The sequence below is a fragment of the Hordeum vulgare genome, chromosome 1H, assembly GCF_904849725.1.
Source record: "Hordeum vulgare subsp. vulgare chromosome 1H, MorexV3_pseudomolecules_assembly, whole genome shotgun sequence".
Classification (NCBI taxonomy): Eukaryota; Viridiplantae; Streptophyta; class Magnoliopsida; order Poales; family Poaceae; genus Hordeum; species Hordeum vulgare.
This window is the reverse complement of record NC_058518.1, coordinates 463,033,742-463,061,177: the sequence shown is the minus strand read 5'-3', so window position 1 is coordinate 463,061,177 and position 27,436 is coordinate 463,033,742.

Sequence of the window (27,436 nt, the reverse complement as noted above, 5' to 3'; positions counted from 1 at the left end):
CATCTTTATTGGATGACTCACCACTAGCTTTAGGAACAAAAACAGACTTGACGGTCTTTTTGAGAGTGAGATTTGGAGTATTTTGCACAGCGGCAAAAGCGGAACCCAAGTTGGTTATGACATCTTCTAGTTTGCCAATTCTAGAAGAATCATTAACTATAAGTTCCTTCTCCCTTAATTTTTTCAAAAAAATTCCCACTTTGGATCCGTACTGAGTAATTTGATTGTGGATATTTCTATCCAAACCCTCAATAAGTTCAACTGTGGCAATTTTGTTTTCAATAGCGTCAAGCCTTTGCATCACGTGTTCCAAGGTTAAGGTAGTTCCATTAACCATGAGCGAGGGTGAGCCTACCAAATTCATGATAGCTCCATAGGAGTCAACAGTATGGCTCCCCAAAAAATGCCCGCCTACAATGGTATCAAGGATATACCTATTCCAAGGAGAAATTCCAACATAGAAACTGCAAAGAAGAACGGTAGTGGATTGCTTACGAGTAGATCTACTTTGAGCATTGCAAATCCTGTACCAAGCGTCCTTTAAATTTTCTTCCTCATTCTGCCTAAAATTGAGAACTTCATTCTCAGGGGTATCGTTTGGAGTGGTAGGTCTAGCCATTGATGGACTGTCTCACACGCGAACGAGCAGAAAGATGGAGAGTGAAACGGGCAAAAGGAAAAACGGCAAGGGAGAAAGGCAAAAAGGCAAAAGAAAACGGCAAAGGAGAAAGGCAAATGAAAACGGCAAATGTGAAGTGGGGGAGAGGAAAACGAGAGGCAACTGGCAAAAAAGTAAATGCAGGAGATGAGTTTGTGAGACCTACTTGGATAGATCTTGATCTCTCCTTCCCCGGCAACGGCACCAGAAATACTTCTGCTGATGCAACAAAAGACCTTCCAACGGCGCCAGAAACACGTGCTGACGGAGACTGTTCTTGATACTCCTCAGGAACGACACCAGGAATCCTTCTGCTACGGCTATGCCTTTAGGGACTTCCTAGGCAAATATGCAAAGGATTTCCCCATGGCCTTGGAGCCTTGCGTTGGTGTTCCCTCGAAGCGGAAAGGGTGATGTAGTGCAGCGGTGGTAAGTATTTCCCTCAGTTTTGAGAACCAAGGTATCGATCCAGTGAAGGAGTATCGCAACTGCGTGCACAAACACAAAAAGCTTGCTCCCAATGCTATGAAGGGGTTGTCAATCCCTTATAGATTGTTTGCCAAGTGAGAACTCAAAGCAACAAAGCAACAAAGCAAAGTAAAAGCGGAGGTGTAAACGATAGGTGTGAATAGACCCGGGGGCCATAGTGTTTACTAGTGGCTTCTCTCATAAAAGCAAGTAGACGGTGGGTGAACGAATTACTGTCGAGCAATTGATAGAACCGCACAAAGTCGTGACATCATCTATGGCAATGATTATATCTATAGGCATCACGTCCAAAACAAGTAGACCGATACTTTCTACGTCTACTACTATTACTCCACACGTCGACCACTATCCAACATGCATCTAGTGTATTAAGTCCAAAAGAACAGAGTAACGCCTTAAGCAAGATGACATGATGTAGATGGACAATCTCATATCTATGACAAAGCCCACCTTGTTACCCTTGATGGCAACTACACGATGTGTGCCTTGCTGCCCCTACTGTCACTGGGATAGGTCACCACACGGTAAGAACCCAAAACCAAGTACTTCTCCCATTGCAAGAATCATAGATCTAGTTGGCCAAACAAAACCCAAGACTCGGAGAGACTTACAAGGATATCAAATCATGCATATAAGAAATCAGCAAAGACTCAAATATAATTCATAGATAATCTGATCACAAATCCACAATTCATCGGATCTCGACAAACACACCGCCAAAGAGGATTACATCGGATAGATATCCATGAAGATCATGGAGAACTTTGTATTGAAGATCCAAGAGAGAGAAGAAGCCATCTAGCTACTAACTACGGACCCGTAGGTCTGAAGTGAACTACTCACGAGTCATTGGAGGGGCGATGATGTTGATGAAGAAGCCCTCCAACTCCAAAGTCCCCTCTGGCATGGCACCGGGAAGGGTCTCCAGATGAGATCTCGCGGAAACGGAAGCTTGCGGCGGCGGAAAAGTGTTTTCGTGGACGCCCTGATTGTTTCTCGATTTTTAGGGCAGGGGGGCGCCAGGGAGGACACAAGCTTGGTTGCCGCGGCCTCCCCCCTGGCCACGGCAACAGGGCTTGTGGGCTCCCTGTGGGCCCACTTGCTTGGCCCTCAAGCCTCCTGATCTTCTTCCGTTCTGGAAAAAATCATTTTGGGGATTTTATTCCGTTTGGACTCCGTTCCAAAATCAGATCTGAAAAGAGTCAAAAACACAGAAAAAAACAGGAAGTGGCGCTTGGCACTGAGTTAATTAGTTAGTCCCAAAAAAGATATAAAAGGTAAACAAAACATCCAAAGTTGACAAGATAACAGCGTGAAACCATAAAAAATTATAGATACGTTTGAGACGTATCAGTTGCCGGGGAGGATCAAGTTCTGGGTGAAGCTCATCCATGTAAGTGTCGCAAACTCATCTCTTGCATTTTCTTTTTTGCCTCTCGTTTTCCTCTCCCCCACTTCTGAAAAACAAAAAATTACAAAAATATTTGCCTTTTTCGTTTGCCTTTTTCGTTCGCCCTTTTCTCTCGCTTGCTTTCTATTCGCTTGTGTGCTTGTTTGCTTGCTGAAGTCACCATGACTGAAAACACAAAACTTTGTGACTTCTCGAATACTAATAATAATGATTTTATTAGTACTCCGATTGCTCCCGCCACTAGTGCGGAATCATACGAAATCAATGCTGCCTTGTTGAATCTTGTTATGAAAGAGCAATTCTCCGACCTTCCTAGTGATGATGCCGCATCCCATCTTAATACCTTCATTGAGCTTTGCGATATGCAAAAGAAGAAATATGTGGATAATGATGTGATTAAATTGAAGCTTTTTCCTTTCTCGTTGCGAGATCGAGAAAAAACTTGGTTTTCATCTTTGCCCAAAAATAGTATTGATTCTTGGAACAAGTGCAAAGGTGCTTATATATCCAAGTATTTTCCGCCGGCTAAGATTATCTCTCTCTGTAATGATATCATGAATTTTAAGCAACTTGATCATGAACATGTTGCACAATCTTGGGAGAGAATGAAATTGATGATTAGAAATTGTCCCACTCATGGCTTGAGTCTTTGGATGATTATACAAATCTTCTACGTTGGTTTGAATTTCGCTTCTAGAAATATCTTGGACTCTGCCTCAGGTGGAACGTTCATGGAAATCACATTAGGAGAAGCCAAGAAACTCCTAGACAATATCATGACAAACTACTCTCAGTGTCACACTGAAAGGTCACCTACTACTAAAAAGGTACAAGCTATAGAAGAAATTAACTCGTTGAGTGCTAAGATGGATGAGTTAATGAATTTGGTTGCTAGTAGAAGTGCTCCTTTAGATCCTAATGATATGCCCTTGTCTTCCTTGATTGAGAGTAGCAATGCGAGCTTGGACGTTAATTTTGTTGGTAGGAATAATTTTGGCAACAACAATGCTTTTAGAGGAAACTATGTTCCTAGGCCTTTTCCTAGTAACCCCTCTAATAACTTTGGCAACACCTACAACAATACTCATGGAAATTACAATAAATTACCCTCTGATCTAGATAGTAATATCAAAGATTTTATCAACTCGGAAAAGATTTTCAATGCGTCCATAGAGGAAAAACTACTCAAAATTGAAGATTTGGCTAGGAGCATTGATAGAATGTCTAGTGATATTGATGCTTTGAAAGTTAGATGTGCTCCTCAAGATCAATATGGATGAAACTTTGAAAGCTATGCGTGTTTCCATGAGTGAGAGCAAAGAAAGAACCGCTCAAATTCGTGCTAGACATGAATGGCTTAAAAAGGCGTGTTCTCGTGATAAGAATCACGAAGATCTTAAAGTGCTTGGTGTGACTCCCATTGAATCTTTGTTTTTTTGTGTCAAACCTAATGATGATGGGGCTGGATATGAATCCACTTTGGTTGAAAAACGCCCCAATGATTCAGAGTCCATCTATCTTGATGTTAAAAGCATTGAAAGTGGAGTAGAAGATATCAAAACTTTGAGTAGTAATGAAACTACTACTTTGGATTTCAAGGAATTCAATTATGATAGTTGCTCGTTGATTGAATGCATTTCCTTGATGCAATCCATGCTAAACTCTCCACACGCTTATAGCCAAAACAAGGCCTTCACCGATCATATCATCGATGCTATGATAAAATCTCTTGGAGAGAAACTTGAGTTGGAAGTTTATATTCCTAGAAAGCTTCATGACGAGTGGGAAAGTACTATCAAAATCAAAATCAAAAACTATGAATGCAATGCTTTGTGTGATTTGGGTGCTAGTGTTTCCGTGATTCCAAAGCCTTTATGTGATGTTCTAGGCTTTAATGATATTGAGGAATGCTCTCTTAATTTGCATCTTGCGGATTTTACTGTCAAGAAACCCATGGGAAGGATCAATGATGTTCTTATTATTGCAAATAGGAACTATGTACCCGTGGATTTCATTGTGCTTGACATTGATGGCAATCCTACATGCCGTATCATTCTTGGTAGACCTTTCCTAAGGACTATTGGTGCTATCATCGATATGAAGTAAGGGAATATTAGGTTTCAATTTCCTTTAAAGAAGGGCATGGAGCATTTTCCTAGAAAGAAAATAAGATTGCCTTATGAATCCATGATGAAGACTACTTATGGTTTGAGCACCAAAGACGACGATACGTGATTCTATCGCCTTATGCCTAGCTAAGGGCGTTAAACAATAGCGCTTGTTGGGAGGCAACCCAATGAATTTATCTTTTTCTTTCTGTTTTGTTGCATCCATACCATCATAATTTTGTTATGATTGTGTTTTTTGTGTTTCTTTTTGTGTTTGAGCCAAGCAAAATCTTTATGACTAGTTGGGTGATGGTTGTTTGATCCTGCTAGAAAAAGACATAAACTTTTCGCTCACGAAATTATTTTTCATTTTATTAAGAAAGAGATTTTGAGTTGATTCTTTTTGCTGCTAGTTTATATGCCTTTTGCCCAGGCTGTCGTAATTTTTCAGAATTTTTGAGGTACCAGAAGTATACGAAGTATACATATTTCTACAGACTGGTCTGTTTTTGACAGATTATGTTTTTGTTGTGTTGGTTGCTTGTTTTGATGAAACTATGGATAGTATTGGGGGGTACTAGCCATGGAAAGGCGAGAATACAGTAATCTAATGCTGCCTCTTGAGCTTGCGTTGGTTTTTCCCTTGAAGAGGAAAAGGGTGATGCAGCAGAGGAGCAGTAAGTATTTCCCTCAGTTTGAGAACCAAGGTATTAATCTAGTAGGAGAATCTCGCCAAGTCCAGAGTACCCGCGCAAACACAAAATAGATTGCACCCAACGCTATAAAGGGGTTGTCAATCCCTTCAACATTGATTGCAAAGTGAGATCTGAAGGCGGAAAGTGCAACGAAGTAAAAGTGTAAGGCTGAAAATATGGTGTGAAGTAGACTCGGGGGCCATAGTGTTCACTAGACGCTTCTCTCAAAATAGCAAATAATACGGTGGGTGAACAAATTACTCTCGAGCAATTGATAGAACCGCACAAAGTCATGACGATATCTAAGGCAATGATCATACATATAGGCATCACGTCCGAGACAAGTAGACCGATACTTTCTACATTTACTACTATTACTCCACACATCGATCGCTATCCAGCATGCATCTAGTGTATTGAGTTCAAGAAGAACAGAGTAACGCCTTTAAGTAAGATGACATGATGTAGAGGGATAAACTCAAACCAATGATGAAAACCCCATCTTTTTACCCTTGATGGCAACAACACGATGCGTGCCTCGCTGCCCCTTCTGTCACTGGGAGAGGTCACCGCACGATATGAACCCAAAACCAAGCACTTCTCCCATTGCAAGAATCATAGATCAATTTGACCAAACAAAACCCACAACCCGAAGAGAATTACAAGGATATGAAATCATGCATATAAGAGATCAGAAGAAACTCAAATAAGATTCATAGATAATCTGATCATAAATCCACAATTCATCGGATCTCGACAAACACACCGCAAAGAATATTACATCGGATAGATCTCCATGAAGATCATGCAGAACTTTGTATTGAAGATCCAAGAGAGAGAAGAAGCCATCTAGCTACTAGCCATGGACCCGAAGGTCTATGGTGAACTACTCACGCATCATCGGAGAGGTCATGGTGTTGATGAAGGAGCCGTCCGTATCCGAATCCCCCCTCCGGCTGGGCACCAGAACGTGCCCCAGATGGGATCTTGCGGAGACAGAAGCTTGCGGCGACGGAAAACTATTTTCGTGGATCTCTCTCACTGTTTTAGAATTTTTCTGAATTTATAGGCGGAAGAGGTAGGGTAGACGAGCCACGGGGGGCCCACAAGCCTGCTAGGCGCGGGAACCCCTGGCCGCGCCTAGGGGGCTTGTGGGGTCCCCTGGTGGCCCCTGCCTTGGTTCTGTTCCAGAAAAAATCTTTTCGGAAGTTTTATTCCGTTTGAACAACGTTTAAAATTCTCCTCTAAAAAGGGTCAAAAACACGGAAAAAACAGAAACTGGCACTTGGCACTATGTTAATAAGTTAGTCACAAAAAAGATATAAAAGGTATACAAATCATGCAAAGTTTGACAAGATAATAGCATGGAACCATAAAAAATTATAGATACATTGGAGACGTATGAAGCATCCCCAAGCTTAACTCCTGCTCGTCCTCGAGTACGGAAGTGATAAAGACTGGATTTTTGATGTGGAATGCTACCTAGCATAGTTGTCCTTTGTAACTTATTTCATGTGACATGAATGTTCAGATCCGTAAGATTCAAAACAATAGTTTGCTATTGACATGAAAACAATAATACTTCAAGCAAACTAGCAAGGTAATCATGAACTTTCGAAATAACAAGGCCAAAGAAAGTTATCCCTACAAAAATCGTATAGTCTGGCTATGCTCCATCATCCTCACACAACTAATTTAAATCATGCACAACCCCCGTATTGGCCAAGTAATTGTTTTTGCACTCTTACTTTCTCAAACTTTTACAACTATCACGCAATACATGAGCGTGAGCCATGGATATAGCACTATAGGTGGAATAGAGTGTGGTGGTGGTTGTGAGACAAAAAGGAGGAGATGGTCACATTGACTCGGCGTATTAAAGGGTTATGGAGATGCTCATTAATAGATATCAATGTGAATGAGTAGGGATTGTCATACAAAGGATGCACTAGAGCTATAAGTATGTGAAAGCTCAAAAGGACAACTAGTGGGTGTGCATCCAACTTCCTTGCTCACGAAGACCTAGGGCAATTTGAGGAAGCCCATCATTGGAATATACAAGCCAAGTTATAAAATAAAGATTCCCACTAGTATATGGTGGTGACAAAACAAGAGGCTCTCAATCATGAAGAACATGGTGCTATTATGAAGCACAAGTGTGGAAAAAGATAGTAGCATTGTCCCTTCTCTCTTTTTCTCTTTTTTTTATTTGGCCTCTTTGGCCTCTTTTTTTCTCTCTTTTTTATGTGGGCAACTTTGGCCTATTTTTTTTATTTCCTCACATGGGACATTTCTCTAATAATTATGAACGTCACACTTTTATTTACTCACAGCTCAAAGCTTAGAACGATGATGACTCTATAGGAAATGCCTCCGGCAGTGTACCGGGATGTGCAATGATCTAGCTTGGCGTATGACGTTGAAACATCTCGCTAGCTATCTTACGATCATGCAATGGCAATATGAGAGTGACGACACAAGTCATGAGACGGAACGGTGGGAGTTGCATGGCAATATATCTTGGAATGGCTATGAAAATGCCATAGTAGATAGGTATGGTGGCTGTTTTGAGGAAGGCATATGGTGGGTTTGTGCACCGGCGAAAATTGTGCGGTACTAGAGAGGATAGCAATGGTGGAAGGTGAAAGTGCATCTATATCATGGACTCACATTAGTCATGAAGAACTCACATACTTGTTGCGAAAGTTTTTATTAGTAATCGAAACAAAGTGCTAAACGCATACTCCTAGGGGAAGGGTTGGTAGGTGTTAACCATCGCGCGATCCCGACTGCAACACAAAGGATGACAATCAGTAGATCAATTATGCTCCGACTTCCTAAAATAGCGGTTCACCAACATGCATGTTACGGGAATCACTAACTTCAACACATGTATTTCTAGATTCACAACACCCTACTAACATAACTCTTAATATTACCAAATCCATGTCTCGAAACTAATTGAGAGGAATCAAACTTTTCTTTCTACTCAATGCTCATGAAGATGGAAGTTTTTGTATCCTCTTTGGGTACCTATCACCTTCGGGACTATTTTCATGGCACAAACCAACTACCAAATCACGCACCGCCGTGCTCTAAAATATCTAAGTGAAGCACATAGAGCAAAAATTATCTAGCTCAAAAGATATAAGTGAAGCACGATGAGCATTCTAGCAAATTCACGATGAGTGCATGTCTCTCTAAAAAGGTGTGCAGCAAGGATGATTGTGACACAACAAAAAGAAAATACTCCTATGATACAAGGCGCTCCAAGCAAAACACATATCATGTGGTGAATAAAAATATAGCTCCAAGTAATGTTACCGATGGATTGAAGTCGAACTAGGGGATGCCTTCCCGGGGCATCTCCAAGCTTAAGCTTTTTGGTGTCCTTGAATTCGGCTTGGGATGCCTTTGGCATCCAAAAGCTTGAGCTCTTTCCACTCTTTATCCCTTTGTCCATGAGAACATCATCCAAACCTTGAAAACTTCACAACACAAAACTTAAACAGAAACTCGTGCTATCATTAGCACAAGAAAACAAACTACCACCTATTTAGGTACTGTAGCAATCTTGATTTCTATTTATATTGGTGTTACATTACTGTATTCTCAATTTTAAATGGCTAGTACCCCCCCCCCCCCCGATACTATCCATAGTTTCATCAAAACAAGCAATCAACTCAACAAAAACAGAATTTGTCAAAAACAGACGAGTCCGTAGCAATCTGTATACTTCATATACTTCTTGTACCTCAAAAATTCTGAAAAATTAGGAATGCCTGGGCAAAAGGCATATAAACCAGCATCAAAAAGAATCAACTAAAAACCTTGTTCTGAATAAAAATTAAAAATAATTTCGTGAGTGAAAAGTTTCTGTCTTTTTCCAGCAGGATCAAACAACCATCACCAAGACTAGTCATAAAGGTTTTGCTTGGCTCAAACACAAAAAGAAACACAAAAGACACAATCATAACAAAATTATGATGGTGTGGACGCAACAAAACAGAAAGAAAAAGAAAATTCATTGGGTCGCCTCCCAACAAGCGCTATTGTTTAACGCCCTTAGCTAGGCATAAGGCGATAGAATCATGTATCATCGTCTTTGGTGCTCAAACCATAAGTAGTGTAATCACTCATCATCTTAAGGTCTTGATCTTTCTTACAAGATGATTCACCACTATTTTTAGGAACAAAAACAGACTTGGTGGCCTTATTGTGGGCAAAATTTGGAGTATTCTTCACAGCGGCAAAAGCGGAACCGCACGATATGAACCCAAAACCAAGCACTTCTCCCATTACAAGAATCATAGATCAATTTGGCCAAACAAAACCCACAACTCGAAGAGAATTACAAGGATATGAAATCATGCATATAAGAGATCAGAAGAAACTCAAATAAGATTCATAGATAATCTGATCATAAATCCACAATTCATCGGATCTCGACAAACACACCGCAAAGAAGATTACATCGGATAGATCTCCATGAAGATCATGCAGAACTTAGTATTGAAGATCCAAGAGAGAGAAGAAGCCATCTAGCTACTAGCTATGGACCCTAAGGTCTATGGTGAACTACTCACGCATCATCGGAGAGGTCATGGTGTTGATGAAGAAGCCCTCCGTATCTGAATCCCCCCTCCGGCACGGCACCAGAACGTGCCCCAGATGGGATCTTGCGGAGACAGAAGCTTGCGGCGGCGGAAAAGTATTTTCGTGGATCTCTCTCACAGTTTTGGAATTTTTCTGAATTTATAGGCGGAACAGGTAGGGCAAACGAGCCACAGGGGGCCCACAAGCCTGCTAGGCGCGGGCCCCGTGGTCGCGCCTAGGGGGCTTGTGGGGTCCCCTGATGGCCCCTGCCTTGGTTCTCATGTCTCGCGAGTATCTTCTGTTCCGGAAAAAATCTTTTTGGAAGTTTTATTCCGTTTGGACACCGTTTAAAATCCTCCTGTGAAAAGGGTCAAAAACACGGAAAAAACAGGAACTGGCACTTGGCCCAGAGTTAATAAGTTAGTCCCAAAAAAGATATAAAAGGCATGCAAAACATCCAAAGTTTGACAAGATAATAGCATGGAACCATCAAAAATTATAGATACATTGGAGACATATCATCTAACACCAATATAAATAGAAATAAAGATTGCTACAGTACCTAAAGAGGTGGTAGTTTGTTTTCTTGTGCTAATGTTATCACGAGTTTCTGTTTAAGTTTCGTGTTGTGAAGTTCTCAAGTTTTGGGTGATGTTCTCATGGACAAAGGGATAAAGAGTGGAAAAAGATCAAGCTTGGGGATTCCCAAGGCATCCCAAGCCAAATTCAAGGACACCAAAAAGCCTAAGCTTGGGGATGCCCCGGGAAGGCATCCCCTCTTTCGCTTTCAATCCATCGGTAACATTACTTGGAGCTATATTTTTATTCACCACATGATATGTGTTTTGCTTGGAGCGTCTTGTATCGTAGGAGCCTTTTCTTTTTGTTGTGTCACAATCATCCTCGATGCACACCTTTTGAGAGAGACATGCACTCATCGAGAATTTGCTAGAATACTCTTTGTGCTTCACTTATATCTTTTGAGCTAGACAATGTTGCTCTATGTGCTTCACTTAGATCTTTTAGAGCACGGAGATGCGTAACTTGGTAGTTGGCTTGTGCTATGAAAGTAGTCCCAAAGGTGATAGGTACCCAAGGAGGATACAATAAAACTTCCACCTTCATGTGCATTGAGTAGAAGAGAAGTTTGATTCCTCTTAATTAGTTTTGAGACGTGGATTTGGTAATATTAAGAGTTATGTTAGTAGGGTGTTGTGAATCTAGAAATACTTGTGTTGAAGTTAGTGATTCATGTAACATGCACGTATGGTGAACCGCTATGTTAGGAAGTCGGAGCGTAATTGATCTATCGATTGTCATCCTTTGTGTTGCGGTCAGGATCGCGCGATTGTTAATACCTACCAACCCTTCCCCTAGGAGTATGCGTTTAGCACTTTGTTTCGATTACTAATAAAAACTTTCGCAATAAGTATGTGAGTTCTTCATGACTAATGTAAGTCCATGGTATAGATGCACTTTCACCTTCCACCATTGCTAGCCTCTCTAGTATCGCGCGATTTTCGCCGGTGCACAAACCCACCATATGCCTTCCTCAAAACAGCCACCATACCTACCTACTATGGCATTTTCATAACCACTCCGAGAGATATTGCCATGAAACTACCACCGTTTCGTCTCATGACTTGTGCCGTCACTCTCATGTTGCCATTGCAAGATCGTAAGATAGCTAGCGAGATGCTTCAGCGTCATACGCCAAGCTAGATCGTTGCACATCCCAGTACACTGCCGGAGGCATTTCCTATAGAGTCATCATCGTTCTAAGCTTTGAGCTGTGAGTAAATAAAAGTGTAATGATCATCATTATTAGAGCATTGTCCCTTGTGAGAAAAAAAAGACGCCAAAGTTTCCCACAAATAAAAGAGATATGGAAAGAGGCCAAAGAGCCCAAACAAAAAAAGAGAGAAAAAGAGAGAAGGGACAATGCTACTATCTCTTTCCACACTTGTGCTTCATAATACCACCATGTTCTTCATGTTTGAGAGCCTCTCGTTTTGTCACACCATATACTAGTGGTAATCTTTATTATATAACTTGGCTTGTATATTCCAATGATGGGCTTCCTCAAAATTGCCCTAGGTCTTCGTGAGCAAGCAAGTTGGGTGCACACCCACTAGTTCTCCTTTTGAGCTGTCACATACTTATAGCTATAGTGCATCCATTGTATGGCAATCCCTACTCATTCACATTGATATATATTAATGGGCATCTCCATAGTCCTTTGATACACCGAGTAAATGTGACCATAACCTTCTTTTTGTCTCACAACTTCCACCACACTCTATTCCACCAATAGTGCTATATCCATGGCTCACGCTCATGTATTGTGTGAGAGTTGAAAAAGGTTTGAGAAAGTAAGAGTGCGAAAACAATTACATGGCCAATACCGGGGTTGTGCATGATTTAAATTAGTTGTGTGGAGATGATGAAGCATATCCAGACTATATGATTTTGTAGGGATAACTTTCTTTGGCCTTGTTATTTCGAAAGTTCATGATTACCTTGCTAGTTTGCTTGAAGTATTATTGTTTTCATGTCAATAGCAAACTATTGTTTCGTATGTCATGGATCTGAACATTCATGTCACGTGAAAGAAGTTACAAAGGACAACTATGCTAAGTAGCATTCCACATCAAAAATTCAGTCTTTATCACTTCCCTACTCGAGGACGAGCAGGAGTTAAGCTTGGGGATGCTTGATACGTCTCCAACGTATCTATAATTTTTTATGGTTTCATGCTATTATCTTGTCAAACTCTGGATGTTTTGTATGCATTTTATATCTTTTTTGGGACTAACTTATTAACTCAGTGTTAGGGGCCAGTTCCTGTTTTTCGTGTTTTGAACCTTTTCAGAGGAGGATTTTAAACGGTGTCCAAACGGAATAAAACTTCCGAAAAGATTTTTTTTCCGGAACAGAAGATATGCACGGGACGTGAGAACCAAGGCAGAAGCCACCAGGGGAGACCACAAGCCCCCTAGACGCGTCCAGGGGGGCCCGCGCCTAGTAGGCTTGTGGGCCCCCTGTGGCTCATCTGCCCTACCTCTTCCGCCTATAAATTCCTGAAAAATCCAAAACTGCGCGAGAGATCCACGAAAATACTTTTCCGCCGCCGCAAGCTTCTATCTCCGCAAGATCCCATCTGGGGCACGTTCTGGTGCCCTACCGGAGGGGGGATTCGGATACGGAGGGCTTCTTCATCAACACCATGACCTCTCCGATGATGCGTGAGTAGTTCACCATAGACCTTCGGGTCCATAGCTAGTATCTATATGGCTTCTTATCTCTCTTGGATCTTCAATACAAAGTTCTCCATGATCTTCATGGAGATCTATTCGATGTAATCTTCTTTTGCGGTGTGTTTGTCGAAGAGTGTTAGAGATTTTCCTTTGGTTTTTTCGTTCATGTTTGAGTCTTTCTTTTCTGCACTTGATTGGTTTAAGTCTGTTGGATATCTTATTATGTGTGTGAAGACTCTTCGTCATATGGTGTGAGACATATGCTATCCTTCTGTTATCTCTACAGTCTCTCTATATACTTAGCCTGTGAGATCATGTATCTTGTGCCTTTATCTTTATGCTCACTTGTCTATGTTTTCATTAATATGTTTTTGTGCAAATCCGGTGTTGTCATCAATCCACCAAAAAGGGGGAGATTGTTAGGGCATATTTTGTTCTAAGTAGTTTTGGTGATTGATGACACCACCTGTGCGGACTAATCGTGTGCATTGAGCATTTCAGATAATACATCACAGGGCACAAGATGATTCGTCGCCCCTTAGTGTTGTTGGAACACGGTGTTTCCTACGGTTCTCTTTGGTAGTGTTTAGTAGTAGGAAAGTCGTACTATTAAGAGGGGGTCCGCGTCGGAAAGGTTTGGGTGGGATCAACTCTCATATGCGCACATTTTCTTTCCACCACCTTCTCTTTGCGGCAATGGAGCACCCGCTCGGTCTTTCACATCATTTGCAAAAGGGCCCTGCGGTAGTACCGCTCACGTTGAGCGGTAGTACCGCTCCAAATGGATGGTAGTACCGCTAGCTGAGCGGTAGTATCGTTCCAGTCGAGCAGTAGTACCGCTTGGGGACGGTAGTACCTTGCTCTCTGAGCGGTTGTACTTCGTCGGACTTTTTGTGAATACTTTTCCAGCGGTGGTAGGCTCAGTAGTTGTATTTACACTACCGTGGCTTTGTGTCAGCCTAGCAGTAGTACCGCTCAGTCCTGGCGGTAGTACCGCTGGGGCTTGCGGTAGTACCGCTAGGGACAGCGATAGTACCACAACTCCCAAGCGGTAGTACCTCCAGGGGCGTGCTGACAGTGGGCGTAACGGTTGGACTTGTTCCCCCACTATATAAAGGGTTCACCTATCTCATGAACCCTACCTTTGACCCTCCAAGACTCCATTGTTGTTCCCTAAGCTAATATGTGCTCGATCTCTCTCCCTAGCCAATCAAACTTGTTGATTTCCTAGGGATTGGTTGAGAAGGCCAAGATCTACACTTCCACAAAGAGAAAATTGATTCCCTCCACCAATCCCTTGCGGATCTTGTTACTCTTGGGTGTTTGAGCATCCTAGACGGTTGAGGTCACCTCGGAGCCACATTTCATTGTGGTGAAGCTCTGCGGTCTTGTTGGGAGCCTTCAAGCTTTGTGTGGAGATAGCCCCAACCTTGTTTGTAAAGGTCCGGTCGCCGCCTTCAAGGGCGCCTATAGTGGAATCACGACACCTTGCATTGTGTGAGGGCGGGAGGAGAATACGGTGGCCCTAGTGGCTTATTGGGGAGTGATACATCTTAAACGTATCTATAATTTTTGATGGTTTCATGCTGTTATCTTGTCAACTTAGGATGTTTTATATACCTTTTATATCTTTTTTGGGACTAACTTATTAATTCAGTGCCAAGTGCCAGTTCCTGTTTTTTCTGTGTTTTTGACTCTTTTCGGATCTGATTTTGGAACGAAGTCCAAACGGAATAAAATCCCCGAAATGAATTTTTCTAGAACAAAAGAAGATTGGGGGACTTGAGGGCCAAGGCAGGAGGCCCACAGGGAGCCCACAAGACATGTAGTCGCGGCCAGGGGGGCCGTGGCTACCAGGCTTGTGGCCCCCCTGGAGCTCCCCTGCCCTAGCTCTTTGGCCTATATATTCCCTAAAATCCCAGAAAAAATCAGGGCGTCCACGAAAGCACTTTTCCGCTGCCGCAAGCTTCCGTTTCTGCGAGATCTCATCTGGAGACCCTTCCCGGTGCCCTGTCGGAGGGGACTTTGGAGCTGGAGGGCTTCTACATCAACATCATTGCCTCTCCAATGACTCGTGAGTAGTCTACTTCAGACCTACGGGTCCGTAGTTAGTAGCTAGATTGCTTCTTCTCTCTCTTGGATCTTCAATACAAAGTTCTCCATGATCTTCATGGAGATCTATCCGATGTAATCCTCTTTAGCGGTGTGTTTGTCGAGATCCGATGAATTGTGGATTTGTGATCAGATTATCTATGAATTATATTTGAGTCTTTGCTGATTTCTTATATGCATGATTTGATATCCTTGTAAGTCTCTCCGAGTCTTGGGTTTTGTTTGGCCAACTAGATCTATGATTCTTGCAATGGGAGAAGTGCTTGGTTTTGGGTTCATACTGTGCGGTGACCTTTCCGAGTGACAGAAGGGGCAGCAAGGCACGCATCGTGTTGTTGCCATCAAGGGTAACAAGATCGGCTTTCATCATAGATTTGAGATTGTCCATCTACATCATGTCATCTTGCTTAAGGCGTTACTCTGTTATTATGAACTCAATACACTAGATGCATGCTGGATAGCTGCCGACGTGTGGAGTAATAGTAGTAGATGCAAAAAGTATCGGTCTACTTGTTTTGGACATGATGCCTATATGTATGATCATTGCCATAGATAACGTCATAACTTTGCGCGGTTCTATCAATTGCTCGACAGTAATTCGTTCACCCACCGTCTACTTGCTTTCATGAGAGAAGCCACTAGTTAACACTACGGCCCTCGGGTCTACTCACAATTATCATCTCCGCTTTTACTTTTACTTTGCTTTGTTTACTTTTTGCTTTCAGTTCTCACTTTGCAAACAATCTACAAGGGATTGACAACCCCTTCATAGCGTTGGGTGCAAGCTCTTTGTGTTTGTGCAGGTACTTGTGACTTGACGCGATCCTCCTACTGGATTGATACCTTGGTTCTCAAACTGAGGGAAATACTTACCGCCGCTGTGCTACATCACCCTTTCCTCTTCAAGGGAACACCAACGCAAGGCTCCAAGACCGCGGGGGAATCCTTTGCATATTTGCCAAGGAAATCCCTATAGGCGTAGCCAGCAGGAGAAGGATTTCTGGCGCCATTGCCGGGGAGGAAGATCAAGTCAAGAACTCATCCAAGTAAGTGTCGCAAACTCATCTCTTGCATTTACTTTGTTTGTCACTTGCCTCTCGTTTTCCTCTCCCCCACTTCACCAATTTGTCGTTTTCATTTTCCTTTTTCGTTTGCCTATCCTTTGCTTGTGTTGACATGTGCCTTCAAATTGCTTGCATCTTCGCTTGCTAAAAATCTAGTGATATGGATCCTCATCCGCTTGCTAATCTTTTCAAGAGGTCCAACTATGTTGAACCAATTGTTAGTGAGTGTACACTAGATTATCTTTATGAAGTTTTGCTTAAGATGCATGAATCTGAAAATCGTGATGAGGAAATTTATGAAGTGATTCACGAGGGCTCCTTGGATGAAAAGCATGATTGCAATGGTTTCACTATAAATTCTATTAGTGACAATCATGCTAAAAATATGCAAAACCCTAAGCTTGAGGATGCTAGTTTTGCTTTGTCCACTACTTGTTGCAAAGATCATGATTGGGGTGATGATTTTTCTTATGATCTTGAAAATTTGTTCAAGCCTCATGATGAATATGATATTTGCAATGACATTGAAAGTGGGTTTGGAGACGTCTTGACTTTAGTTGATGATAATCCCACTATTTTTGAAGAGCATCAACTTTGCATGCATGTGGATCATGAATTTGAATATGATCCCACATGTAATTATTATGAGAGAGGAAAATGTTTTGGTAGAAACTTTCATGTTACTAAGCTACCTCTCGTCATGTTGAGATTGACATTGTCTCTTTCCTTTTCCTTGCATATGGCAGCTATTGGTTGTCTTGGCAATTTTTTTTCCTATAAAATGCCTATGCATAGGAAGTATGTTATACTTAATGTGATTTTCACATGTTTCATGATGCTCTCTTCATGTTCAATTGCAATCTTTTATGTGAGTATCATTGAATTATCAATGCCTAGCTAAGGGTGTTAAACAATAGCGCTTGTTGGGAGGCAACCCAACGAATCTATCCTTTTTCCTTCTATTTTGTGTTTTTAACACTTTCATAATTCTGTTATGATTGTGTTTTTTGTGTTTCTTTTTTGCATTTGTGCCAAGTGAAACCATTATGATTAGTCTTGGGGATGATCGTTTGATCATGCTGGAAAAGACAGAAACTTTCTGCTCACGAAAAGAATTTTCATTTTTTTCTGTGAGAATTTTTGAGTTGATTCTTTTTGCTGCTGATTTCTATGCAAATTCTTCAGACTGTCGTAATTTGTCAGAATTTTTTGAAGTACAAAAGTATATGAAGTATACAGATTGCTACAGACTGGTCTGCTGTTAACAGATTCTGTTTTTGTTGAGTTGGTTGCTTATTTTCATGAAACTATGGATAGTATCCGGGGGTATTAGCCATGGAAGATTGAAAATACAGTAACCCAACATCAAGATAAGTAGAATTTAAGTTTTCTACAGTACCTAAGGAAGTGGTGATTTGCTTTCTTATACTAATGATATCACGAGTTTTTGTTTAAGTTTCGTGTTGTGAAGTTTTCCAGTTTTGGGTGATGTTCTTATGGACAAAGAGATAAAGAGTGGCAAGAGCTCAAGCTTGGGGATGCCCAAGGCACCCCAAGTTGATTCAAGGATGCCGAAAAGCCTAAGCTTGGGGATGCCCTGGGAAGGCATCCCCTCTTTCGTCTTCAATCCATCGGTAACGTTACTTGGGGCTATATTTTTATTCACCACATGTTATGTGTTTTGCTTGGAGCGTCTTGTATCGTAGGAGTCTTTTATTTTTGTTGTGTCACAATCTTCCTTGTTGCACACCTAGAGAGAGAGACATGCACTCACCGTGATTTTGTCGAGCTTCACTTATATCCTTTGGTTAGGCAATTCAGCTCACATGTGTTTCACTTATATCTTTTGAGCTAGTTGATTTTGCTCTGTGTGCTTCACTTCTATCTTTTGGAGCACGATAGTGCGTGGCGTGGTAGTTGATCTATGCTATGAAAGTAGTCTCAAAAGGGGTAGTTATCCAAAGGGATATGAAAACTTCCACCTTCATGTGCATTGAGTAGTTAGAGAAGTTTGATTCATCTCAATTAGTTTTGAGTTGCGGTTGTGGTAATATTGAAGTTATACTAGTAAGGTGTTGTGGATCTAGAAATACTTGTGTTGAAGTTAGTGATTCCCATAGCATGCACGTATGGTGAACCGCTATGTGATGAAGTCTGAGCATGATTAGTTTATCGATTGTCATCCTTTGTGTAGCGGTCGGGATCGCGCGATGGTTTATACCTACCAACCTTTCCCCCAGGAGTATGCGTTGAATGCTTTGTGTCGATTACTACGAAAACTTTTGCAACAAGTATATGAGTTCTTCATGACTAATGTTGAGTCCATGGTTTAGATGCACTTTCACCTTCCACCATCACTATCTTCTTTAGTGCCGTGCAACTTTCGCCGGTGCATAAAACCACCATTAACCTCCCTCAAAACAGCCACCATACCTACCTACTATGGCTTTTTCAAAGCCAATCCGAGATATATTTCCATGAAAATACCACCATGACATGTACCACAACTACTACATTGCCATTGCATGATCATAAGATAGCTAGCATGATGTTTCCATTGATGTCTATGCCATGCTAGATCATTGTCACGGTACACTACCGAAGGCATTTCATATAGAGTCATCATTGCTCTAAGTTTTGAGTTGTAAGTGTGATGATCATCATTGATGGAGCATTGTCCCATGTGAGGAAATAAAAGAGGCCAGCGAAGCCCATTTACAAAAAGAGGCCAAAGATGCCCACCAAAAAAAAAGAGGCCAAAGAGCCCACCAAAAAATGAGAGAAAAAGAGAGAAGGGACAATGCTACTATCTCCTTTCCACACTTGTGCTTCATATTAAGCACCATGATCTTCAAGATTGAGAGTCTCTCGTTTTTGTCACCACCATATAGTTAGTGGGAAATTTTCATTATATAACTTGGCTTGTATATTCCAATGATGGGCTTCCTCAAAATTGCCTTAGGTCTTCGTGAGCAAGCAAGTTGGATGCACACCCACTAGTTTTCTTTAAGAGCTTTCACATACTCCTAGCTCTAGTGCATCATTTGTATGGCAATCCCTACTCATTCACATTGATATCTACTGATGAGCATCTCCATAGCTCATTGATATGCCTAGTCAATGTGACCATCTTCTCCTTGTTTGCCTTGCAACCTCCACCACACTCCATTCCACTTATAGTGCTAAAACCATGGCTCACGCTCATGTATTGCGTGAGAGTTGAAAAAGTTTGAGAAAGTAAAGGTGTGAAAACAATTACTTGGCCAATACCGAGGTTGTGCATGATTTAAATTCGTTGTGCAAGGATGATAGAGCATAGCCAGACTATATGATTTTGTAGGGATAACTTTCTTTTGGCCTTGTTATTTTGAAAGTTCATGATTACCTTGCTAGTTTGCTTGAAGTATTATTGTCTCCACGTCAATAGCAAACTATTGTTTTGAATCTAACGGATCTGAACATTCATGTCACATAAGAGGAGTTACAAAGGACATCTATGCTAGGTACCATGAAAGCATCAAACATTCATTCTTTATCACTTCCCTACTCGAGGATGAGAAGGAGTTAAGCTTGGGGATGCTTGATACGTCTCAAACGTATCTATAATTTTTGATGGTTTCATGTTGTTATCTTGTCAACTTTGGATGTTTTATATACCTTTTATATCTTTTTTGGGACTAACTTATTAATTCAGTGCCAAGTGCCAGTTCCTGTTTTTTCTGTGTTTTTGACTCTTTTCAAATCTAATTTTGGAACGGAGTCCAATCGGCATAAAATCCCCGAAATGAATTTTTCCAGAACAGAAGAAGATCGGGGGACTTGAGGGCCAAGGCAGGAGGCCCACAGGGAGCCCACAAGCCCTGTAGCAGCGGCCACGGGGGCCCACGGCTACTAGGCTTGTGCCCCCCTGGAGCTCCCCTACCCTAGCTCTTTGGCCTATATATTCCCTAAAATCCCAGAAAAAATCAGGGCGTCCACGAAAGCACTTTTCCGCTGCCGCAAGCTTCCGTTTCTGCGAGATCTCATCTGGAGACCCTTCCCGGTGCCCTGTCGGAGGGGACTTTGGAGCTGGAGGGCTTCTACATCAACATCATTGCCTCTCCAATGACTCGTGAGTAGTCTACTTCAGACCTACGGGTCCGTAGTTAGTAGCTAGATTGCTTCTTCTCTCTCTTGGATCTTCAATACAAAGTTCTCCATGATCTTCATGGAGATCTATCCGATGTAATCCTCTTTAGCGGTGTGTTTGTCGAGATCCGATGAATTGTGGATTTGTGATCAGATTATCTATGAATTATATTTGAGTCTTTGCTGATTTCTTATATGCATGATTTGATATCCTTGTAAGTCTCTCCGAGTCTTGGGTTTTGTTTGGCCAACTAGATCTATGATTCTTGCAATGGGAGAAGTGCTTGGTTTTGGGTTCATACCGTGCGGTGACCTTTCCGAGTGACAGAAGGGGCAACAAGGCACGCATCATGTTGTTGCCATCAAGGGTAACAAGATTGGCTTTCATCATAGATTTGAGATTGTCCATCTACATCACGTCATCTTGCTTAAGGCGTTACTCTGTTCTTATGAACTCAATACACTAGATGCATGCTGGATAGCGGTCGACGTGTGGAGTAATAGTAGTAGATGCGGAAAGTATCGGTCTACTTGTTTTGGACGTGATGCCTATATGTATGATCATTGTCATAGATAACGTCATGACTTTGCGCGGTTCTATCAATTGCTCGACAGTAATTCGTTCACCCACCGTCTACTTGCTTTCATGAGAGAAGCCACTAGTTAACACTACGGCCCCCGGGTCTACTCACAATTATCATCTCCGCTTTTACTTTTACTTTGCTTTGTTTACCTTTTGCTTTCAGTTCTCACTTTGCAAACAATCTATAAGGGATTGACAACCCCTTCATAGCGTTGGGTGCAAGCTCTTTGTGTTTGTGCAGGTACTTGTGACTTGGCGCGATCCTCCTACTAGATTGATACCTTGGTTCTCAAACTGAGGGAAATACTTACCACCGCTGTGGTACATCACCCTTTCCTCTTCAAGGGAACACCAACGCAAGGCTCCAAGGCCGTGGGGTAATCCTTTGCATATTCGCCAAGGAAATCCCTATAGGCGTAGCCAGCAGCAGTGAGCATTGTGCCTCCACATCGCTCCAACAGAGACGTACTTCCTGTCGAAGGGAAGGAACTTTGGTAACACATCCTCATCTTCATCGGTTCCACTTGTGGTTATCTCTTACCTTTACATTGTGTTTGCTATTGTTGTAGAGTATTTCTTACTTGCTTTAGTGGTCATAGTAGGTGGCATCATATAGGTTGCTCACCCAGTTATTATTTTAGAGAACCTTTATGTTGCTAACCCTAACTTGTTAAGAAAAGCTAAAATTGGTAGTTGCCTACCCCCTCTAACAACCATATCGATCCTTTCAACGGGATTATATGAATCCTTGACATAGAGGTTCAACACATAAGATCTTCATAGAATATGTAGGATCCAATATGGACATCTAGGTCCCGTTATTGGATATTGACCGAAGAGTGTCTCAGGTCATGTCTGCATAGTTTTCAAACCCGCAGGGTTTGCACACTTAAGGTTCGGTGATGTTTTGGTATAGTTGAGTTATAGGTGCTGGTGACCGAAGTTCTGTTAGGAGTCCCGGATGAGATCCCGGATGTCACGAGGAGTTTCGGAATGGTCCGAATACAAAGATTGATATATAGGAAGTTGCTATTTGGATTCCGGAAGGATTTCGGGCATTACCGGGAGTGTATCGGGAGTGACGAATGGGTACCGGGGGCCCACCAGGTGGGCCCACCACTCCCCAAGAGGGCCACGTGGACTTGATGGTGGCACAACAACCCTTGATGGGGCTTACTAGTCAACCAAAGAAAGCCCATGAGGTAAAAATTGGGAAACCCAAAAGAGGTGGACAACTTGGGGAGGAGTCCTACTACAAGTAGGATTGGAGGAGGACTCCTCCTCTCCTATTCGGCCAAGCCCAAGGGAGGTTCCCTTGGTTCTCAAGGCTATCCCCTCCTCCCTCCTATATATACTAGAGGTTTGAGAGTTTTTGTGATACAATTTCAGCCACGTGCTACCCTCTCCTCTAGTTTGTAGTTCTTCATCTAGATCGGATTTCTGCGGTGCTTAGGTGAAGCCCTGCAGGAATAGATCACCACCATCACCGGCGCGCCGTCACACTATCGGAGAACTCATCTACTTCCCCGTCTCTCTTGCTGGATCAAGAAGGCGGAGATCGTCATCGAGATGTACGTGTGCTGAACGCGGAGGTGTCGTCCGTTCGGCACTAGATCGGGATGGATCGTGATGGGATCGCGGGACGGATCGTGATGAGATCACGGGACGGGCTGCGATTTGGATCGTGAAGATGTTCCACTACATCAGCCTCGTTATATACGCTTCTGCTTAGCGATCTACAAGGGTATGTAGATTCACTCTCCCCCCTTGTAGATGATCATCATCATGGATAGGTATTGCGTGTGCATAGGAATTTTTTTGTTTCCCATGTGACATTCCCCAACATTCCTATGGACTCAAAAGTGATTTCTCACAAATATAAAATGAAGAGTCTTATAGCTTGAAGCCTAACCTAATATTGTTCCTTTCTTGCATCCAGGGGTGTCTCCACATAAACCTGTAGCCAATGCTCTCTATGGACTTTTCCTGAAATATATAGGTAAAAGTGTTAGTCCAAGAGACAATATATGTTGTCATGAATTATCAAAATCACCAAGGGAGCATATGTGCTTTCACGTAGCCACATCATCGTTTGCTGTGGAATTCTTCTATGTTTCTGCTGAAGCTTCATGCGACCATCTATGTGAGCGAATTTTCTCGTATTCTACGTTGTCAGCTGCCTGGGTGCCTCTGGTTGATTTTCCTTGGAGCCGACCACGTGCCGTACGACCTCCATGGTCGCATATTGGGTCGTCTTTTGTTTTGTTTTTTTCAAAACCTCACCTTTTTCAGTCATTCCCGCAGGGTTAATTCCAACACAATGTATAGGCATATTTGCAGTCATCTGAAAATCATTAGGACACACAGTAATTTTGCACATGACAAAGGGCTCATTAGAACAAATTTTCACAACTTATCCTCCACGATATAAACTTTAAGACTCTCTTATTGAAACAAAAAACAAAACTTACTTTTCTACCTTATTTGTGTGTGTTCCCTCCCATGGAGCGGTTGTTTTCGGTCGGATAGCTCGACCATAGTGATGATTACTTAGGTATAAATACACCAAACCCATAGCTTCGAGCATTTACGACAATGACATCTCCTAAGAAAAGGCGTACCGAGAATTATAGGAGCAATGCGATCTTGTGGCATATCAACTATAACAAGATCAGACATGACATGACAATCGGTTTTTTGAACAATAATACCATGCTTAATCCCTACTGCTTGCGTAAAAGTAGAATTGTCCATATTCCATCTAATTTCAGTAGTGAAAAAAGGATCAAGATTGAGATTATCATAATCATACTTAGTAATAATGGAAACACTAGCACCTAGATCACACAAAAGCATTGAACTTATTCAAACCAATCTCACTCTCAATAATAGGTTGAGAAGTATCTTTTTGTTTAGCAGGTAACTTAATGAATAACTTCTTTATTTCATCATCCAACTCACATACCGTGACTGCAACTTTATCAACTCAGACGTTATATGCCTCATTGTTTGATACTTTAGATAGTGGATGTTCCATTGCTATCATCTTCACAAAGTTGGCAAGTGTATAAGTATACTCTCGCACATGGTTTTTTTTAACAAGATTCTCTATATTATCTTTGCTACTTCCCATCATATTAACATCTTCGATTGGGTTAGGTTCCGGTTTACCTTTCATGATAGGGATGAGTTCATCAATCTTAGCAGTTAACTCTATATTCATTTCTTCAATAACATTAACTCTCTTGGTGGAGTACTCATTTGCAATAACTATCAGTACTCCTTCTGAAGCCCCAACCTTTGAAGAGGAATGCAAAGTCATTGCTAATACACTAGTACAAACAACTTTTTTTAGTTGTGGACAATTGGACAAAATAGGAATATTATGTGTGCATGCTCTCCGAATTCTTGATTAGATGAATATTAAGTTACTATCAACACAATATATTTGGGTGGACTCGAGATGGACGGTCTAGAACTATTCAAGATATAAGTGGACGACATGTTGTTGAGAATCCAATGTTGCTTGTTGTTCTTCGCTACAAATATCTCTCGCACAAGTTCATAGATTTGGCCACTCGAGCACCCAAATCCAAAGAACGTTGTAATTTACTTGATGATGCATTCGATAGCGTTGGTAAGGTTATCGTTGCCAACTTGCAACTTGGAAAACAGAGTAACCCTGATAAGGGATGTGATACACAAGTGATGCTAGAAAAATCAAATGAACATTTAGCCGTCATGTTTACATAAATAATCTCCTTAGAAGAAAACAAAAATAGAAAACTAACTTGGATTGATAAATTCCACATGGGGAATAAGAAGAAGAAGAAGAAGAAGAAGAAGAAGAAAGAACAAGCTGGAGTTATGAAAGCACAAGGGTTACTTATGCTATGTTCTTTACATGCAACATGAGAATTACCTCAATTGAACGCAATTTTTAGTCAACCCTTTAAAGCTCAACAGTTGAAGCGTATCCATCATGCAAAGACTTTAAGATTAAGTTTTAAGAAGTGATTGGCGTGGCTCCATCATTGATGATATTACTGCAGTTGTAGCATGAGAAATTTGGAAATAGCGGTTCTCGATGGCTTGTGGGCATTTCTCTCTGAAATCCTTTGAAACAAGTGTTTGCATTTTGGCCTTTTAGGACATGGAGTGGTAATCTGTTTGTGAGTTGCAAATTCGAGTGCTAATTAGCATCAACACCTTGATGTTTCTCGGCCTCCTCATACTCTGGAGAGTACACTGGTTGCATGCCATAACTTTATAGAAGAAGAGAATTGCAGTACAAGACAACTACCACTCGCTATGAACAACAAGTGGAGCACGAACTCCAACCGGTGCTAGTCCAAAGACAGCCACCAATGACAACACAATTACAAAGCAAAAGAGACTGCCCAAAACGAAAAAACCTTGTCGTGTCTCTACCGCCATCGGTCACCTCCGAAGAAAAACATCTCCAACGAGCCTCCCTAATTGATGCATCATCCCCTCTTTATGCCTAAAGGAGGTGACAAAAGGATGTCCAGACTTGATCCACCCCGAGGAAGGCAGTGTCTTCAGTTCACCAAAATTGGTCGTATATTGCGCCTGAGAAGACCAATCATGGACACTAGTGAACACCAACGGAGTGCAACATAGGATGATACGTCTCCAACGTGTCGATAGTTTATGAAGTATTCATGTCATATTTGCCTATGTTTACAATAGTTTTATATAGTTTTGATGCATTTTATATGATTTATTTATAACTAACCAGAACTAACATTGTTTTTAGTAGAATTATAGTGTTGTTGTTTTTATGTAGGAAATAAAAGTTCTCAGAATCGCGTGAAACTTTTTTATGATTTTTTCTGGGGAAAATAAAAAATACCCGAGTGAAGAACCACCGGATGGGAGCCACCTATGGCCCACAAGAAAACAGGGCGCTCCACGCCTTGATAGCTTGTGGGGCCCACGTGGCTCCGTTGCGCGTGATCCCAATGTTGAAAAAACCTATAAATCCGAGAACTTCCTCCGGTCTCCACCTTGGACTGCTCCAAGGTGATGCGGATGGCAAGCTCATGCTCCGGATCCAGGTCGTCGTCGGAGTGGCTGCTGGAGCTCGAGATTTCACCGGATTCGATCGAATTAGGTGAGGGGAGAGGAGAGGACGGGGCAAGAGAGGAGAGTGAGTGACTTAGGGTTTCAGAGAGATGAGCCACATGTGGCTTTTTGTGGGACAGCCGCGGGGTCGTGTGTAGGCCGGGCCTGTCAGGCGGGCGCGCCCGGGCTCCCCCATATTCGCCCCATATTTGGACTGAATATGAGGGGTGTTGGTCAGCCCGGACGTTTGAGGCCCATTTAGGGCGTTTGTCTAGATTGCTTTTTAATGACTTGACATTGACCGGACGGGCTATTTGGACGTTTGAGATGGATATAAGGGTCCGGCTGTAGATGCTCTTATTAGAGCATCTATAGTCGAACCCCTCAAAGCCTCCTCAAACGCCCGAGCAGATCGCCCCGTCACTGCCCCGGTCACAGAAAATCGCAGACGGGCCTCCAACACTGGCCTCAAACGCCCTGGCTAACTGGCACCCCCCATTTCCAGCCCAAATACGGGGCGGATAATGGCGGAGCCCGGGCACGCCCACCACGTCGGACCCGATAGCCCGACCTTACCGCAAATTGCACCAAATCCACCCCGCATAATTGCCGCATCCAGTTCCTATTTTCCTTTCTTCTTCCTCCGCACATCGTCCGTCTTGCAGCTCCGCCGCCGCGCGCGCTCCGTCGCTTAGTAGCTTGTGCCACCATAACCACTCGGCAAAAGGGACCATCTCTCCCGACCACTCCGTGCAGGACGCCGTCACCGGCCCGGAAGACACCACGATACGTCCGGCAACTCTCTTGCTATGCCTTGCGCCGGATGTGTTCGACAATTTTTCTAGGAGAAACGATGGATTCCGATGCTTCATCCGGCGAGGAGTATGGAGAAACGAAGCTTGATCAATTGATTCAAGATGAGCTCTTCAATTCATCGGATTCAGACGAAGAAGTGGACATGATGATGCTCATGAGCATGTAAGAGGAAATGGACCGAGAAGTGGAGCACATTCTCAATCTCAAAGGCTCAATCAAATGGAGAAGAGTCATCAATCGGGATAGAGTATCCGGAGCAAAGCTACCGCACAAGGATTACTTTGATCCGGATTCAACTTTCCCGGGTGATACATTTTTTCATCATTGTTTTTGCATGCGAAAACCATTGTTCTTGCACATTGTGGAGGCAGTGGAGGCACACTATGACTACTTCAAGGTCATAATGGATTGTTGAGGTCAACTCTCTTTCT